Raw genomic sequence first — 15,183 nt, forward strand, 5'->3', positions numbered from 1 at the left:
CTGTACAAGTCCCTTAATCAGTCCTTAAGTACTTAGCTAGTAGCTGTGAAGAAACGTCACAGCCCTCCTTCTTTCCACGAAGTGAAACACACACACACACACTTTACTCTGCTTTGGTGTCAAAGGCGTGAAAAGTCCACAAACACAGCGAGCTCACGATCCTGAAGAACTGCGATCAGATAATCTTCCACAATGGCCAAACTAGCACGTTGCTATTTATAGCAGCAGCTCTAATTACTGGAGCCCCACCCAAACACAGGTGGCCTCTCTTATCTCCTGTAATATTTCCTCAATTGGTCTCTTCGATGCATAAGTCTGTGCCTGCATGGGTCTAACACTTCGTCATCCGAATCGACCAAAGATAATGGTGATTGGCTTCCTGGGCTGTGTGCCAAGCCCCCCTCTTCCAAGTCACCCCCACCTTCTTCTTTGTCCGAGGAAATTGCACTCCCTGACTCTGCCGGCAACAAAACAGGCCTAGGACATGTTGACGTTTCCCCTGCCTCCACCTCCACATTCCCTGGGGCAGGAGCTGGGCCAGAGCCAACCACAACATATTTGAGTACAAAGCTCTGTCTTTTCACAGGATCTGCTTCTTAATTTGTGGAGAAGAGGAGAAAGGAAAACAGTGAAACAAATTTGGCAAAATGGCTGTTCCCCCCACCTCTTCTCCACCTCAGAAAAATAGAAACTCTCTATAGCAGAGAGGAGGAGATAATTAAACGTCAGCTCTAGGGCAAAATATTCAGAAACCTCATTTGGTACTCTAACCAATGTCTGCATTTTCTAATTTGAACCTCACAAATGTAAGACGGGAGGCGGGGAAAAGACGACGGCTAATGTACAAGAGGAATGAAGTATGAATGAAGCTGCGTTTTGCCATGATCAAGATAGTAACTCCGTGAACACCTGAGAGAATAAAACAGGGGGGGGGCTTCCCTTGGCTTCTGCAGCTGCAGTCTGATTAAAATGCAGCAGGGGTATCTATAATAAACCAATACCAGCCACCATAAAGGCAGATTCAGAGTCCTCATTTAGAAACCAATGGAAATGAGGAACTGCTAAGAAAGGGAATCAGTTCCTTGCTCAGGTCGGTGTAATCTGTCATTGCACATACTTCAGCTTAACGCTTCAAATGTCCTCCCCATTGAGACATGGTGCCAGGTGCCTCCTTAAGCAATGATGCTTGGGGGGGGGACATTTATACAAGACCTATAAGGTGTTATCCAGGAGTGGAAGATAAGTAATGACGAATAATTTGAAAGAAAATTGAACATTAAAGGTAGTGGCCAGAATAACTTATGCCCCAAACTGGAAAACGGATTCAACCCCATCGATTCTAAACCTAGTTAATAAAATTTTAGAATGTGCAGAAATGACCAAGATGATGTTCGAATTACAAGATAAAAATGAAACAGAGTTCTATAAAACCTGGAACAGGTGGTGTAATTGGCTTAATCAAAAAAATATCAAAAACTGTAATAACTGTTTAACATAAATTGGGATAGCAATAACAATAGACTACCTTTCCACATGATCCAGAAGAAAAAGAGTAATCTTAGAAGTCTTTCAGTTCACAGTTGGAAAGAAACAAATGAACCGTTGTTAAAATGACACACAATAGAAAATAAACGAATGAACAAAAATAAAGATTATTTGAGGATAATACAAATACAAATAAAAATATGTGTGACTTATTCAATGAGCACTTGAATGTGAAAGAAAGCTATATATTTACATAGGATACTTAAAACATGCTACAGATAGGCTGTAGAAATTGATAATCAATAGGGTGGTTGATGTATTAAATATTTTCTGTTCAAATATTCAAACAAATATACAATAAGACCAACAAACACATAAATACATATAACCTTGTGTGTGTGTGTATACACACACAGAGAGAGAGAGACATCTATCTATCTATCTATCTATCTATCTATCTAACTATCTATCAAGATTATTTTTTTAAGAAAGAAAATTAAAGATGGTAGACCCAGGTGACAAAAATAGGAGGAAGGAGGCAGCATTAGATAATAGTAGCTATACCTAGAAGAATATATTATATATTTAAATATAGAGAAAGGGAAGATGTTATCTTAAGAATAGTACCAATGTTGGAATAAATTTAGGGTTCTGGAAAGCTTGTCCATCAATTACATAACATAAAAATTGAATAAATTAAATTAAACAGATTAAGATTAGAAGTACTCAGGGAAGGACAAGAAGGAGGAAGTGGAAGTAAGAAGGAAGGGGAGAGAGAGAAGTGGGAAATAGGGAGAGAGGGAGAAAGAAGGTCTGCGGAGAAGGGCATACAAATCCAATAAATAAATAAATAAATAAAATAAAGGTAGATGGAAGAAAATGTGATAGAGGGAGGGGAGTCACATGAGCCTCGGTGGTGCATAGGTTAGAGTGCAATACTGCAAACTACTTCTGCTGATCACCTGGCTGCCAGAAGTTTGGCAGATAGAATCTCAGTAGGCTCAAGGTTGACTCAGCCATCCATCCTTCCAAGGTTGATAAAATAAGGACCCAGATTGTTGGGGGTAATATGCTTACGCTCTGTAAACCGCTTAGAGAGGGCTGTAAAGAACTATGAAATGGTGTATAAGTCTAAATGCTATTGCCTCCTTGTCTTTCGCAAATTACTCAAGACCCACCAATATCGCCAGGCATGGGGGAACTGAGACACCTCCCCCAGGCTCCTATATTTTAGGATTGGTATGTATGTGTTTATTTATTTATTTATTAGAATGCAGCTGCGAGAGCTATCATGGGCTTTCCCAAAAATGCCCATATAACACCAACACTCCGCAGTCTGCATTGGTTGCCGATCAGTTTCCGGTCACAATTCAAAGTGTTGGTCATGACCTATAAAGCCCTTCATGGCACCGGACCAGGGTATCTATGAGACCGCCTTCTGCCCCACGAATCCCAGCGACCGGTTAGGTCCCACAGAATGGGCCTTCTCCGGGTTCCATCAACAAAACAATGTCGCTTGGTGGGGCCCAGGGGAAAAGCCTTCTCTGTGGCGGCCCCAACCCTCTGGAACCAACTCCCCCCAGAGATTAGAATTGCCCCCACCCTCCTTGCCTTTCGTAAGCTCCTTAAAACCCACCTCTGTCATCAGGCATGGGGGGAATTGAGACATTCTTTCCCCCTAGGCCTTTACAATTTATGCCTGGTATGTTTGTTTGTTTGTTTGTATGGATGCTTAGTTTTATAATAAGAGTTTTTTAGTTGTTTTTAGTATTGGATTTACATGATGTTTTTTGTTACTGTTGTTAGCCGCCCCGAGTCTGCGGAGAGGGGCGGCATACAAATCAAATCAAATCAAATCAAATCAAATCAAATCAAATAAATAAATAAATAAATAAATAAATAAATAAATAAATAAATAAATAAATAAATAAATAAATAAATAAATAAATAAATAAATAAATAAATAAATAAATAAATAAATAAATAAATAAATAAATAAATAAATAAATAAATAAATAAATAAATAAATAAATAAATAAATAAATAAATAAATAAATAAATAAATAAATAAATAATGCTATTGCTATAAATATGGAAGGAAAACATTATATATTTTTTTTCTTTTGAAGACATTTCATTTCTCATCCAAAAACCTTCTTCAGGCTGAAGAAGCACCTGAAAGTCCAGTGGCCTCTTGGTCATAAGTCACTTCTTTTATGGTGGAAATGAAATGAATGGTTCTAAATTGAGGATTGCAAAAAAACAAAACAACAAGATGGCGGTGCCTATGGACCAGCACCATTTGAATCAGATCTGTGACATCACTAGCAGGTTGCTACCGATTCGGGAGATCTGGTCTAAACCGGGAGGAACCCACCAGGTGGGGGTTCCTACTTATTGCTGCTACCAGTGTGCTTCCCACAAAGCTCTGTGCCCCCGGCATGCGCGTGTGCACATCTGAGTGAGATTTTGCTTCTGCACATGCATAGGAAGCAAAATCTCATGAGGGGGATACATGCACCAGATTTTGGTGATTGCTATAGGACAGGGCACTCTAGTGCACTTATGCACGCCCCTTACTGACCTCTTAGGAATCTGGAGAGGTCAACCGTGGATAATCTAAGGGTAAAGTGTTGGGGGTTTGGGGATGACACTATGGAGTCCGGTAATGAGTTCCACGCTTCGACAACTCGGTTACTGAAGTCGTATTTTTTACAGTCAAGTTTGGAGTCAATATTAGACTTAATATTAAGTTTAAATCTGTTGTGTGCTCTTGTGTTGTTGTGGTTGAAGCTGAAGTAGTTGCCGGCAGGCAGGACGTTGCAGCATATGATCTTGTGGGCAGTACTTAGATCATGTTTAAGGCATCTTAGTTCTAAGTTTTCTAGACACAAGATTGAAAGTCTAGTCTCGTAGGGTATTCTGTTTCGAGTGGAGGAGTGAAGGGCTCTTCTGGTGAAGCATCTTTGAACATTTTCAAGGGTGTTAATGTCTGAGATGCGATATGGGTTCCAAACAGATGAGCTGTATTCAAGGATGGGTCCGGCGAAGGTTTTGTAAGCTTGGACGCATGTGCTATGGTGTGGCCTGTACTGGTAAAAACCTGACACTGGAACCCACCCCTGGTTTAGGTGGCCACCACAAACAAACATTCTCGCCAACAAGACAAAGAACAGATCAATGTTATTTTACTTACCCAGAGCTGGGTCTTTTCAAACACTGAAATAAATGCAGCTGTGAAATAATTTGCCAACCTTTGTTCCTAAATTTTGCCTTCGTGTTTGTGAAAAGTGAAGTAAAAGCAATACAGGGGACTTTCTGATTAAAGTTGTTAACTCTGAATGTTCTTGCTGTGGAATCTAATTTCCTGGCACCAAAATCATGAAGGTTGTCAGCATTTCCTGTTTTTGAGCTATGTTATTTTTCCTCCTGTTGCTTTGAAATGTTTCCCCCCGCCTTCCAAAATCAGTCCTCAGTGCCAGCTCATTTTTTTTCCTAGCCCAAAGATGGACTTGTGTTTTAGGTAAGGAACAAAACATTTCAGGCCGTGACCGGTCTTAGCTGAACTCCCCAAAAAGAAGAGACGGGACTGCAATCTGTTGTTCTGGTTCAAGCTATTCAGATGATATTTGAATAACTTGCTTCTCAGACAATTAATGTCCAAACAGTAAGACTTCTATTTATTTCTTCTACTTCAATCAGTACAATACACTTGTGATGCAGCAGAACTACTTCCAGTTTTTCCCAGGATAAACTAGATCATATATATCTCTATAATTGCTTCACTGGCTTTTAAGAGGCATACTTTGATTATCTGGCAGGTTTTGGCCAATTAGAAAGGCAATAATAATGCAATAACTCACAAAATAAAAAACTTCACATTCTGGAGCTTTTCAAGCAGAGTCCATGTTGGCTAGATGTCAGATTGACACAAGCAGCTACTCTTTCCATCCAACTCCAGACGTGGTGCAATTAATTAATTAATTAATTAATTATGCTGTAAACTGCATCTTAAAATCTCTTCCCTGTAATTTCCTCTGACCTTTTCTGCTGCCTTCTGAATTTTGGATCTATCCATCTCAAATCCTGATAGCTGGAACTGTCTGAAGACACATCTGTCTGCAAGCTTTCACTCGAAAGCTCTTCTCCCATTTCAACTTCTCCCTAGCTAAAATTCTCTTCATCTCCTAAATAAGGTAAATTGACAAGTTCCATTTCACCTTCCCCCTCTGAATCTGAGCATTCCGACGGCTGACACGGAGCACACACAACATCTGTCAGAAATGGTGTAGGGTCTCCTGCTTGGTCAGGAAATTGGACTAGATCAAAAGTCTGCAACCCACAGCTGTGGAGCCGCATGTGGCTCTTTCATCTCTCTGCTGAGGCTCTCTGTTACTCAAAACATATATCACAACTGCCAATGTGTGACACCCACTGGCATATGATTTATTGAGCGTTCCGATCAGTATTGGTTTGCAGCCAGTATCTGCTGTTGTCCGTAAGATTTTACCAATTTTTGGCATTTTTTTGCTTCTGTGCATATGTGGAAGCAAAGAAATCGTCGAAAATAGCCAAAAGAGTGTCTCTGCATGAGATTTTGCTAGTTGTGCATGTGCAGAAGCCAAATCTCATGCTAACAGGTGTACATGCACGAGCGGCAGTGGCCAGTAAGTTGAACCCCTGCCTGGTTTCGGCCCTTTTTTTTTCAAAGTTCAAAATGTTTTTGTTGCATGCAGAAATAAAAATGTGTTATCTCTGGAGCAGTTCATTGATTACATAAGTGCAAAACACTATAGTTTTTTTTAACATATACATAGCATAAAGATTTAAAAAAACAATATATATGCAGTGTTATCTTCATTTTAGATATCAAAAGGGTTTTGTGGCTCCCGGTGTTTTCTTTTCTGTGGGAAAGGGATCCAAATGGCTCTTTGTGTGTTTAACTTTGTGTGTTTAACTTTGTGTGTGGACTAGATAACCTATAAAGTCCCTTCCAACTCTGTTAATCTTCATTTGTTAATCTCTTAGGAACTTCATTAGGAAAATTAATTGCCTGGAGTGGGTAGTTTGGAGACCAACTCTGGAAATCTTCTATAAACAGCAATTTCATTGCACTTTAAAACTTGTGCCAAAATTTGTTCAGTCCCACTCTCTTGTTTCATTTAAAGATCCCATATTTTTCTTCATTAATAATAACCTAATTAGGGTCAATGCTTTGAAGTGTTTATGAAGTTTCTACTTTGTTGGCTTTTAAAACCGTTTATTATCCTACCAAATAGGAAGAAATAATTACAGAAGGTTTTTCTTTATTCTTTTTTTTACTCCATATGTTAATTATTAATTGATAAAGATGTTAATTGTATGGGGGTTTTAACTTTTTATATGCTTTTTTTAAAAATAAAAAGTTAGCTCTCAAGTACTCAGCGGAGACAAAGCTAAACGATAAATCAAAACATGGATATGAATTTAGAGGATTCTTGAAAACTTTGTTTAGCCTATGTAAATTTAATTAAAATAGGCCAACTATTGCCATTGTATGCATTCTCTTGAAGATATCAATGAGAATTTGAAGAATATCTTTTTTCTAAACATTATTTTTATTTTATTTTATTCATAAACATTTTAAATACAGTGTATTCTCAGGGTATATCATTTACAAAAGAAAAACCAAGAATGAACAATAGGAATTTTTTACATATATACATGGTAACAATGGTGATAATGTAACAAGATAGTTTTGGCTGAATTTATATTAGCTTATTTATAATTCTAATTATATTGGCATATTCATAATTGTAAACCATCTTTATATTTAATTCATGCCTGGTAATAATCTTTCTTTATCTAATTTCTATTTCTTGTCTCTAACCATGCAAATTGGGTATTTATATCTCAGAGGACCTCTCATTGACTATAAATATTAACATGATTGTAAAGAAGGCACAGAAGAGGCTGTAATTCCTAAGAATGCTTAGGAAGATAAATCTATCTTAGCATCTATCTATCTATCTATCTATCTATCTATCTATCTATCTATCTATCTATCTATCTATCATCTATCTATCTATCTATCTATCTATCTATCATCTATCTATCTATCTATCTATCTATCTATCTAATCTTTCTATCTATCTATCTATCTATCTATCTATCTAATTTTTCTATCTATCTATCTATCTATCTATCTATCTATCTATCTATCTAATTTTTCTATCTATCTATCTATCTATCTATCTATCTATCTATCTATCTATCTATCTATCTATCTATCTATTATCTATCTATCTATCTATCTATCTATCTATCTATCTAATCTTTCTATCTATCTATCTATCTATCTATCTATCTATCTATCTATCTATCTAATTTTTCTATCTATCTATCTATCTATCTATCTATCTATCTATCTATCTATCTACTGTATTTGTCAAACAGGTATAGAGTTATAGTTTGTATTAACATAACAAAGTATAAAGAAGTGATAAAAGAGGATAATAGGAGAGAAGGACAGAGACGGTAGCCACAATAGTGTGCTTATGCACACCCCTTACAGACCTCTTAGAAAAGGGGAGAGGTGAAGTGTAGATAATTTATTAAGTAATAATTAAGCCAACTCCCCCCAGAGATTAGAACTGCCCCCATCCTCTTTGCCTTTCGTAAACAACTTAAAACCAACCTCTGCCGCCAGGCATGGGGGAATTGAGATCCTCTTTCCCCCTAGGCCTTTACAATTCTATGCATGGTATGTATGTATGTATGTTTGGTTTTTATATTAATAGATTTTTAATCATTTCTAATACCAAATTACTATTGTATTTTATTGTCGCTGTTAGCCGCCCCGAGTCTCCGGAGAGGGGCGGCATACAAATCCAATAGATAGATAGATAGATAGATAGATAGATAGATAGATAGATAGATAGATAGATAGATAGATAGATAGATAGATAGATAGATAGATAAATTTATTTAAGGTTGATGATTTTGGGATTAGGTGAAGGAACAACAGAGTCAGGTAGTGAGTTCCAGGCATTGATCACTCTGTTGTTGAAGTCATATTTTCTTCAGTCACGTTTGGAATGATTTACATTTAGTTTGTGTCTATTATGTGCTCTTGTGTTGTTGTTGTCAGAAGTGAAGTAGTCACTAACAGGAAGGACATTATGGTGTATGATCTTATGAACAACAGTTAAATCAGTTTGGAGGATTTGTTTGTTTGTTTGTTTGGAATGCTGGAAGAATGCTTTCCCACGACTTGGGTTGGCGTAGAAGACGTCTACAATCATAGATGACAATGAATAGCTAGAGGTATAACAAGCAGGAAGAGGGAGATTGTGAGCCCGCTGTATAGAGCACTGGTGAGACCACCTTCGGAATACTGTGTCCAGTTCTGGAGACCTCACCTACAAAAAGATATTGATAAAATTGAAAGGGTCCAAAGATGGGCTACAAAAATGGTGGAATAAAATTTCTCATGAAAGACTTCACGAACTCAATCTTCAAGTCCTCAGAGAGGGGCGTCGTACAAATCCAATAAATAAATAAATAAAAATAAATAAATAAATAGTCTGGAGGACAGAAGGGAAAGGGGGACACACAATCAAAACTATGTTAAAGGGTTAAATAAAGTTCAGGAGGGAAGTGTTTTTAATAGGAAAGTGAACACAAGAACAAAGGGGCACAGTCGCTCATGCCCTCATCATCTCGAGGTTTGACTACTGCAATGCTCTCTACATGGGGCTACCTCTGAAAAGTGTTCAGAAACTTCAGATCATGCAGAATGCAGCTGCGAGAGCTATTGTGGGCTTAGCTAAGTTCGCCCACATTTCTCCAACACTCCATGGTCTGCACTGGCTGCCAATCAGTTTCTGGTCTCAATTCAAAGTGTTGGTAATGACCTATAAAGCCCTACATGGCATCGGACCAGAATACCTCCGAGACAGTCTTCTGCCACACGAATCCCAGCAGCCGATAAGGTCTCAAACAGTTGGCCTTCTCTGGGTCCCATCGACTAAACAATGTCGTCTGGTGGGCCCCAGGGGAAGATCCTTCTCTGTGGCAGCCCCGGCCCTCTGGAATCAACTCCCTCCAGAGATCAGAACTGCCCCCACCCTCCTTGTCTTTCGTAAATTGCTTAAGACCCACCTATACCGCCAGGCATGGGGGAATTGAGACATTTCCCCCAGGCTTATATAGTTTTATGTATGGTATCCTTGTGTTGTATGGTTTTTATATAATGGGCTTTTAGATATTTCTTCTTCTTTTAAATATTAGATTTGTTTATTGTATACTGTATATTATTGTTGTGAGCCGCCTTGAGTCTGCAGAGAGGGACGGCATACAAATCTAATAAATTATTATTATTATTATTATTATTATTATTATTATTATTATTATTATTAATCTGAGGATAGTTGGGAGAAAGATCAGAAGCAACGTGAGGAAATATTGTTTGACTGAAAGAGTAGTAGATGCATGGAACAAACTTCCAGCAGACGTGGTTGGTAAATCCACAGTCACTGAATATTAAACATGCCTGGGATACACACATAGCCATCCTAAGAAAAAATACAGGAAATAATATAAGGGCAGACTAGATAGACCATGAGGTCTTTTTCTGATGTCAATCTTCTATGGTTCTATATAATCTCTTCCAGCCATGGATGAAATGTTCCCGGTTCGCTCTTGCCTGTTGGTCGTTGGAGAGCCAGTCACAAAGGCAACACAAGGCTCGGCCTACACACTCAGAAAACACCATGCGTAGAGGGTAAAATAATCCAAACAGCAGTTTCCAGGCAGTGGATGGAGCCTCGCACTGTTTTCATGACCGGCTATCTGAGAACCAACAGGCACAAGCGAACCGGGAGCATTTTACTCCTGCTTCCAACCTCCTGCTTCTACAATTCTAATTTCTCTGACAAGGGAAGGGAAGTACAGTGGTACCTCTACTTATGAACTTAATTCATTCTGTGACCAGGTACTTAAGTAGAAAAGTTTGTAAGAAGTTTCCCATAGAAATCAATGTAAAAGCAAATAATGCATGCGATTTGGGAAACCATAGGGAGGGTGGAGGCCCTGATTCCTCCCAGGAGATTCCTAGAGAGGCCCCATGGAGGCTTCTCCCCACCTTTTTCAGCCCTGTTTCCTTCCAGGAGATTCCCAGAGAGGACCCACGGAGGCTTCTCCCTTCCTTTTCCGGTTACAGTTTTGGAGGCTCGAGTTTGTAAGTGGAAAATGATTCTTGAGAAGAGGCAAAAAAATCTTGAACACCTGGTTCTTATCTAAAAATGTTTGTAAGTAGAGGCGTTCTTAGGTAGAGGTACCACTGTAGTACTTTATCGTTCTATTCTGGATTGATTTCTCCCGAATTCTATCCCGTATTATACAGTGAAACAAATGGGCAGTAGGTACTTTATGTTACTCTTCAATGGTCGTAAACTTCCTGAATTGCACTTCGGAGCATGAAGCTGCTGTCCATGTGCTGACTTATTTATGAGCCAATTCTCTATATTGCTGTAATCTCGCTGGAAACTCCCAGCAGCTAACATAATGGGTTATAAAAACATAATAAAATGTGACAATTTACAATAAGCATTAAACTCACAAAATAGCAATAACAAAGCTACCCAAAAAACCAAAACGCATTATTTTATCTTTTCCTGAAATCTCTCCAAAACTCCAAATTCCAATCAATTGACGGATTACCTTCAGAGGTACAATTGCCAGATCCTCTTGGGGGAAGCCACCTCTGCTAGAAGAATGAAATATTTTGAGAAATATTTAAAAAGGCATTCATAGAATAGAATAGAATAGAATAGAATAGAATAGAATAGAAAAAAACAGAATAGAATAGAATAGGATAGGATAGAATTCTTTATTGGCCAACTGTGATTGGACACACAAGGAATTTGTCTTGATGCATATGCTCTCAGTGTACATAAAAGATACATACAGGTATATGTATATGTGTTCGGATCCCCCCCCCCCCCCGTTTTGAGTGTCTTTGCGACATTTTGGCAAAATCACATTCGCCATCATGAGGCTGAAGTTATTGGCTTTGTGCTGCTTTGAGTATACTCAAACCATATACTCAAACCATACTCAAAGCAGCACGAAGCCAATAACTACAGCCTGGTGATGGTGAATATGATTTTGCTGAAACGTTGCAAAGACATTCAAAATATTACATGGGGAAAAAAACCAAACTCAGAAAAAAAGGGAGACTAGGATAGATGTATTTTGGCCTTATTCTGGCCTCATCAGCTAGCCATATCCTCTCTGGGACTTGAACTTGCAGCCTTTGCCTTGTAAGGCAGAGAATTAACCTCCAGGCTACAGTATCCAATCCCTTCAGCTCTGTATCATATACACATACATACATTCATACAATCTACATATATCTACATATTATATATATATATATATATATATATATATATATATATATATATATATATATACATACACACACACACATATATGTTTTCGTAAATTTTCACGGGTATATGTATGTAGATTGTTCTGAGTTCGGGTTTCGCCCTGTGTAATATTTTGCATGTCTATGCAACGTTTCGGTGAAATCACATTCACCATCATCAGGCTGAAGTTCCAAGCTTCATGCTGTTGTAAAAACAAAGCTTGGAACTTCAGCCTGATGATGGTGAATGTGATTTCACCGAAACGTCGCATAGACATGCAAAATATTACACAGGGCAAAACCCGAACTCAGAACAATCTACATACATACATACATACATACATACATACATACATACATACATACATACATATATATTTGTTTTCGTATATATATATATATATATATATATATATATATATATACACATACACACACACATACATACATACATACATACATTATGTATGTACACACACACACATACATTCATGCACATCTTCTCTTAGGCTTTGCACTGGAACTTCTTGTTCCTGTGCAAGAATGTGTACTCTATTGATTGTTGTAGGGGTCATAGCTAACTTTATAAGTTGTCTTGAGTCCCAGGTTTGGTTGAAGTTTACCCCATGATGCAATGTCCCCAGCTGATTGTGCCGTGTGGTGAGCTCTGCTGCTAGATGTGTTAATCCTGGAGACTCATGTCTTAATATCATCACCCTGGAGCTGATGGTCTTTTGTCTTTTAGATAGGATGGCCCAGTCCTTCTCAATGGGCATTGAATATAAATATCTGCTGGGGGCAGGGAGCTGGTTTCTGTCTATCTACATTTCTACATATCTACTTATCTGCATATCTTCATATCTGAATATCTACATATCTACATGTCTACATGGCTACATATTGATCTATATCTATATCTATGTAGATTGTTTTGAGTTCAGGTTTTTCCCCATGTAATATTATATATATATATGTCACATGTTTTTGCTGAATTTGAAAATTATATATATATATATATTTGTTTTCGTAGATTTTCACGGGTATATGTATGTAGATTGTTCTGAGTTCGGGTTTTGCCCTGTGTAATATTTTGCAGCAACACGAAGCTTAAAACTTCAGCCTGATGATGGTGAATGTGATTTGCCTCTAGGCCCGACCCAGGACAATTTCAAGGCAGTTAATTTATTCATAATCTTCAGGCTGATGTTTCTGTCCTTGTCCTAAGGCGAACACTGCGAGACCTGAGCTGCCTTCCTTCTATAAATACTGGTGGCAGCTCAGGTCTTGCAGTGTTCGCCTTAGAACAAGGACAGAAACACCAGCCTGAAGATGACGAGTGGGACCTCGTCGAAACGTCGCCAGAAATTTCCAAATCCTACACGGGAAGAAACCCGAATATACCAAGACCGTCATACCTGTACCCGTGAAAATCTACGAAAACAAATCTATCTATCTATAGCCTATCCCTGAGTCTACGGAGAGGGGCGGCATACAAATCTAATTATCTATCTATCTATCTATCTATCTACTATCCATCTATTTTTCTTTCAAATCTCCCTTCTTTTTCACTTATCAGCAAAAAATATGTCACATGTGTGTGTGTGTGTGTGTGTGTGTGTGTGTGTGTGTGTGTGTGTAACATATTTTTGCTGATAATGAAAAGGAGACTAGTATAGATTTATTTCAAGCTATTTTGTTCTCTTACAGGAATCTGCCTTGACTGAATGTTGGGAACAACCAGAGAAGATTCCATGGAATTTAGATAGCAGCATCAGGCTTTTATGCCTCTTATGACTATGTAAGGATTCAAGGCTAATTCCCCATTTGATACCTCTTCTTGGAGTGTCTTGGACTTTCCCAGCAATGCTTTAGGAAATGAATTGTTCCTCAATCCAAAACTCCTTGTTTCCTACAGAAACTTATAGTTGCAAACTACATTCGCTCTAATTTTGGTGTGATAAAACACTGCCCACCAAATGATGCCACAATATTTTGTGTTACTTAGGAATTAAATAGTTAACCTGAACATGGAAGACAGGAGAAGAACAATTAGCAGCAAGGAAGTATTTTTTGTTTATAAGACTCCGGTAAGGAATCACATCAAATGCTCACAATCTGCCTTTTCATTTTTAAAAGATGCCTTATCCAAAAACAAAGATTAGCTTAGGAAGCAATATGAACAAACATCGCTGCTACTGCTTTGGAAAGCACTAATTTCTCAACTCTGCAGAAGATGCAAAGAGGCTGATTAAATATTAAAATAATATTCTGAAGATACAACTTAATGATGGAATATCAGACCCACTCAGCTTCAGCTATATTACTGAATATAGTTGCTCAGACATCATTAGTGGAAATAATGCTGAGTCTGGATTCATCTGCAGCCCTGATTTTTGTTGCTTTGCAATGCAGATTGATGCACTTAGAACCATTCCTCCTCCTCCTCCTCCTCCTCTTCCTCCTCTTCCTCCTCCTGTTCCTCTTCCTCTTCCTCCTCTTTCTCCTCTTCCCCTTCTAAAATGATGGTGAGATAGAAGGAAGAAGCATAAATAGGCAACACAACTGCTAAACTAGCAATGGGCAACTGCTTGAATGATAAAGCAGGCTGTGGATCTTTGATCTCTCGAGATAGTTCTGGGAATTGTGGACAGAGCTCAATGTAGTTAAAAAGAAGCACTTTGGGGAAGAGGTGTGCAAGAGTTTCACATAATCTCAAAGTATGCATTTAATATCAGTTGTTTTCTATTCTTGGGAGAGGTGCTGATTTTGCCAAAGCACGCTTTCTCTTCCGCAATGCATACTCTCAACTGCTACCTTGTGTTTGTTCTGTCTGGGTCCCCCCAGACACCAACACCAACCAAAAAGAGTATCCAGACACACTGGTAAAAAGCAAAGGCAGTTTATATAATTGAAAGCAAACACAGGTAACAAAAACTGTTCTTACAGACAGGAACACTATGAAGCTTCACAGAGGTTTCACGAAGGCCAGGCAATAAAACAGGATTCTTGCTGGCAAAAACAACGCTGGAGATAATAAACCCCACACCTCCCCCAAGTCTTCCAGACTTCTAGGCCACAAGCCAAGATCAGAGACGCCAAGAATCGAAGCAAGGTCACAGGACTCCCAGTTGATAACTCTCTACAAGACTGTAAGGGCGGGCCTGCCTTTTCAACCCTGCTGAGGAGAACCACACCCAAACCCAGCTGTTGCCAATTCAGGGATGGAAATACCTTTCTAATTGGTCCCTTCTTTGAGCTGCACGTCGCTGCCTCATGTCTATTAT

The sequence above is a fragment of the Erythrolamprus reginae genome, chromosome 7, assembly GCF_031021105.1.
Source record: "Erythrolamprus reginae isolate rEryReg1 chromosome 7, rEryReg1.hap1, whole genome shotgun sequence".
Taxonomy (NCBI): Eukaryota; Metazoa; Chordata; class Lepidosauria; order Squamata; family Dipsadidae; genus Erythrolamprus; species Erythrolamprus reginae.